Source organism: Mesoplodon bidens (assembly GCF_964165515.1).
Source record: "Mesoplodon bidens genome assembly, chromosome: 5".
Lineage (NCBI taxonomy): Eukaryota > Metazoa > Chordata > Mammalia > Artiodactyla > Ziphiidae > Mesoplodon > Mesoplodon bidens.
This window is the reverse complement of record NC_138161.1, coordinates 131,139,239-131,144,818: the sequence shown is the minus strand read 5'-3', so window position 1 is coordinate 131,144,818 and position 5,580 is coordinate 131,139,239.

Sequence of the window (5,580 nt, the reverse complement as noted above, 5' to 3'; positions counted from 1 at the left end):
GATTTCAGCTCAAACCCCAACTACCCACATATCAGCTTGGGGATCCTGGGAAAGTTGCTTTCTAAGTCTCAGTTTCCCCATCTGTAAAAGGACTACTGAAAGGCAATCAATCATCAAGAGATTTTGGAGTCCCCCAAGGGTGAAACAAAGAGGCCTGTGGGGTTGTCTATATGACTGATGTATAATACGGAGGATCTTAGAGGGTGTTACAAGCTAGAGTCTCACTTCTGCTCCTGCCAAGCTGATTGGCTGCACTATGTAAATTCAGCACACCAAAAACTGGTTTTCTCACAGTCACCAAGAAAGCAATTACTAATCATAGTGCTGGCCACTGGGGGCCGGGCACTGAAGACACAAAGAGTTACATGCTGTAATTCTTCCCTCACTATAATGAGAACTCTGAGGTCAGAAAGTGCGTCTGGCACTTGCTTAAGTGGAAAGAAGAAAGGCAGGCAGGTAGGCAATTAAGATCTCATTGGCAGAACTATAAATACAAACACACACATACACATACACTCACACACTTACACACAACGTGTTTCAATTCAGTTTAGACCATTGGTTCTCCAACATGGCTGATCATTAGAATCACCAAGGAAATGTTCTAAAGTTATGATTCCTGAACCCCAGCTTAGACCTACTGCATCTGAAAATCTAGGCGTCAGGCATGAAAGTTTGTCTTTTTTCCATTATGTAGTGTTGAAAGCTCACCAGGTGATGCTAAAATCCAGCCACTTTGAGCAACCGTTGATTTAGACCACAGACTGGCATGCACCAACAATGACAAGTCAGACCCCATAACAGTCCATTGGGAGCTCACACTCTACTGATTAATATTAATCAATGTAGTACATGCTAAACCCTAAAGGTGACACAGGTAATGGTGTTCCAGAGATTCAGAGTTGTCAGGGCATTAGGGACTGATTCACTACCAACGTTCTTTGATGAGGAAATAAGAATGTGGGGAAGACACATCAATTCTTTTTTCAGGAGTTTTCATTGACTCAGAACTTTAGAAATGAAGGGATTGGAGTCATCATCAACTCTAGTCTCATTATTTTACAGATAAAGAACTAAAACAAGTCTTTGACATGTTTTCACACAAAAGATTTCAAATCTAATTGCTTTGAAGTTAGGGAAAATAGCTTACCATGGATAAGAGGACTTAAAAAGAAGAGACAGGAAACAATCGGTAAAGATGAATGGGCCCCTCCCTTGGTACATCCTCCTATAAATACACACACCTCTCAAGGTTGCTCATCCAACTGTCCAGAAAATTTAGTTTTTATTGAAATATAGTTGACCTACAATATTATGTCAGGTTCAGGTGTACTACGTAGTGATTCAACATTTACATACATTATGAAATGATCATCACAATAAGTCTAGCAACCATCTGTCCCCACACAAAGTTATTACAATATTATTGCTTTTGTTTCCTTTGCCTTAGGAGACAGGTCCAAAAAAAGTATTACTATGATTTATGTCAAAAAGTGTTCTGCTTATGTTTTCTTCTAGGAGTTTTATGGTTTCCAGTCTTATATTTAGGTTTTTAATCCATTTTCAGTTTATTTTTGCATATGGTGTGAGAAAATGTTCTAATTTCATTCTTTTACACGTAGCTCTCCAGTTTTCCCAGCACCGCTTTTTGAAGAGACTATCTTTTCCCCATTGTATATTCTTGGCTCCTCTGTCATAGATTAATTGACCACAAGTGCATGGGTTTATTGCTGGGCTCTCTATTCTATTTCATTGATCTATGTGCCAGTACCATACTGTTTTGATTACTGTAGCTTTGTAGTAAAGTCTGAAGTCAGGGAGCGTGATACCTCCAGCTTTGCTTTTTTTTCTCAAGATTGTTTGGCTATTTGGGGTCTTTTGCTGTTCCATACAAATTTTAGGATTATTTGTTCTAGTTCTGTGAAAAATGTCATGGGTATTTTGATAGGGATTGCATTACATCTGTACATTGCTTTGGGTAGTATGGACATTTTAACAATATTAATTCTCCCAGGTCCATGGTGCTAATAGGCTGGAGGGAGGATTTGAAAAGGGCACTTGCCATTGCTGATGTTATCCCAATAGAATGAGATCCCCCGACTTCCCTGCTGGTCCAGCTGTTAAGATTCTGTGCTCCCAATGCAGGGGGCCTGGGTTTGACCCCTGGTCAGGGAACTAGATCTCGCAGGAACTAGATCCTGCGTGCCACAACTAAGACCTGGTGCAGCCAAATAAATAAATAAATAAATATTTTTTTTTAAAAAAGAACGAGCTCCCCAAAAGGACCACCATCCCCATTCTTGGAGGGTGGGGGTGGTCCCAGTTGCCTCCTGAGTCTCCAGGATGCACTCTAAGATCAGCAAGTGGGTGTGATTCGGTCTCCTTTAAAACTACCACCTCTGGACTGGGTCTCAGAGCACGTGAGATTTTGCATGTGCCCTTTAAGAGTAGAGTCTCTGCTTCCTATAACTCCCCAGCTCTCCCAAACATAAGCCCTGCTGGTTTTCAAAGCCAGACATTCTGGGAGTTCATCTTCCTAGTATAGGATCCCTAGGCTGGGGAACCCAATGTGGGGCTTAGACCCCTCACTCCTTGAAGAGGACCTCTACGACTGTGATATTCTTCCTGTTTGTGGACTGCCAGCCCAGGGGTGTGGGTCCTGATTATAACGTGTCTCCACTCCTCCCACTGATCTTGTTGTCATTCCTCTTTATGTATTTAGTTGTGGAAAATCTTTTTGCTAGTCTTCAAGTCCTCCTCACAGATAGTTGCTCTGTAAATAGTTGTAATTTTGCTGTGCTGTGGGTGGAGGTGAGCTCAGGGTCTTCCTACTCTGCCTTCTTGGTCATCTCCCTGCAGAAACTTCTTTTATGGGAGTTACCAACCTTGTGTTGCTTTCTGGAGTACATGACATATCTCTACACTTTGGACTACAAATTCTTTGAGGCAAGGACAGTATCTGGATTCAAGTCTACATCCCCATGCCTAACAGGGGACCTAGCACATAATAGGCAATCGATAAATTTGTTGTGTCAATGAAGGTGCCCAGGGCCCATTTTTCTTTCTCCTATAGCCTCACACTGAGTGAAGTAGTGCCCCTCATCCTGAAATAAACTGTAGGAAGATTTCAAAAATGAGCACCCAAAAAAAGCAGGAAGTGGGCGTCTGTGTTACAAACTGAGCAAGGGGCTGGAGTGATCCATGAGTATAAAAGTTAAAATTGTATTTTCTATAACTGCGTTTGGTTTCTGACTCTGAGTGCTGCTGAGCCAGGGTTTAACTTGGGTTGTTCTTGGGGTTTTCCCTTCTGTGTCAGCATTCTACTGGGCCCATGAGCGCAAAGCCCCACTTGAATGGGGGAAAGGAAAAGTGGGGTGCTAGGAAGAGCAAAATAAAACCTAAATTATTTTCTGAAGATGTTACCCAGCTACATACACATAACACTCTGATGAGCCTGAGCTCTTAGTGGTGATGGAGGAAAAGAGAGAAAAAGGAATTCCAGGTTTTACCCAAACATACCAGTCACAAATACAGTTGTAGGCAAGAAGTTATAATGAAGTGCTGAACAATTACATGTAAGTAGGACCCAGCTTCTCCTCCCACTGTTCAAGTCCTAGGAGAAGTCTGCCCAGGAACTGAGGACAGCTCTCCTGTGAGCAGCTTCAGGAAGACACAAGGGCTCTGGAGGATCTCCAGATGGAGACAAAAGCAACAACAACAAAAAACTAATGGTCAGATGGAACATCTCAAGACAGGCGTCATAATCCTTCAATCGACAAAGACCCAGGTAGCAACAGGATATGACTGATGACTTTGGATGATCGCATGGAAAGGGTACATGAAGTACATTCCTATTTAGCCAACAAACTATGGAATAACTATGGGTGCTCATCTATGGAGTACATTCGTCCAAAAGGGGAAATAGGACAAATAAAGAAAGAGAGAAGAGAGAAGAGGAGGAGAAGGAGAAAAAAGAAAAGAATAGGTCCAGGGTTTAGAATAATTCATGGGAGAGGACCACTGAGATTGGCCCCAGGGAGGAAAAAATCTGCCTTTCTACAAAATTACTTTGTCCTGTGTTAGAAATACGAACAGACTGACACTGACCTCAGGCCAGCATATCAGTCATGGCTCAGTCAGAGATTAAAGATCCATGTGTGTAAAAATTACAAGGATTTTCCCTTACTAATGGTGGGAGCTAGCTAGGCAGTCTCAGAGAGACTGTTGTCTCTGTGTCTGATGCTGGGGCTGGAAGTCCACAGGGCAGGCAATCAGCAAGGGAAGATGGTTGTAAAGGGTGAGAGAGCATGAACAAACTGGAATCCACAGCACGAGCTGAAGACCAGGAGGATGGACTGAAACCCGTGTCAGTTCTCGTTGCCTCTGACTCCAATGGTACGGGTGTCCTGCAGAAGGTAGAACCCTTTACCACGGAGCTAAACACACACTGGGTGTGGTGGACCCCGGGGTCAGAGAAGCTGAAGATCCTGGGGAAGGCGAGCAGCTGTAGATCCAGCCGCTGCTTTATGTCAACGACAGTGTGCAGGAGTTACAAGGTGCTACTGCTTCCCGTCTGCCCTCCAGAGCTGGCACGAATCGCTCTTGTGGTGCACCCTCACGGGAAGCATGCCTTTGGGAAATGCAGTTTGACCTAGCCAAGTCAACACGTTACAAAGCCACCATACTCAGTTTGGAGAAGGGAATGGGTTTTTTTACTTTCTTGACTGTGTACACCTCCTGTTTCTTAGTGTAGATCAGGGCTTCTCAGCCTCCTCATAGCTGACATCTGGGTGAGGTAATCCTTTGTCAGGTGTGAGAAGAGCTGCCCAGTGCACTGTAGGATGTCTAGCCCCAACCCTGGCTTCTACCACCTAGATACTAGTATCAACCTCTCCTTCTCAGTTGTGAGAACCAAAAATATCTCCAGATGTTGCAAATGTCCCCTGGGGGGCAAAGTCACCCATTGTTGAGAATCACTCGTCTAGAATGTGTACTGCTTGAGGAGGAAAGCCATAGTTCTTTGTCCTGGAAACCAACAGTGTTTACACACAGAAAGTGCTCAGTAATTGGTTGAATGCCCAAATATGTGCATAAACAAATATCTGCCCATCACCAAAGTGACATACATACCTTGAAAAGAAGGTACTCTGTTCCTTAAATGTTCTGACTTCAGAGCACTGCTTTTCTTGGTCTAAATACACTCCCAGATGACCTTCACTGCTGTGGTTTCATGACTATGTTCATGACCCCCATGTCTGTATCTCCAGCCCAGACCACTGCCTTGCCTGCTCAATGTCTGTTTTTGAATTCCTCACTGGCACCTCAAAGCAACATTTCTAAGCTGAACTCTCCCAGTCCCTCCATACCTGCTTGTCCTGAAATCCTTGTCTTAGGGAATGTCATCATCTGTATTAGGTAGACCTAGAAATGCAGGAGTGAGCCGAGATGTGTCCTAAACACAAAACTTAGCATGCTCCTGTCCTCTCGATGGCTTCCATCACCCAGCCCCCACTGGCCTCTGCCCTTGCTCTGCCTGGAACTCAGGGATCCAGTAACTACCTGTTGTCATTGGCACCCCAT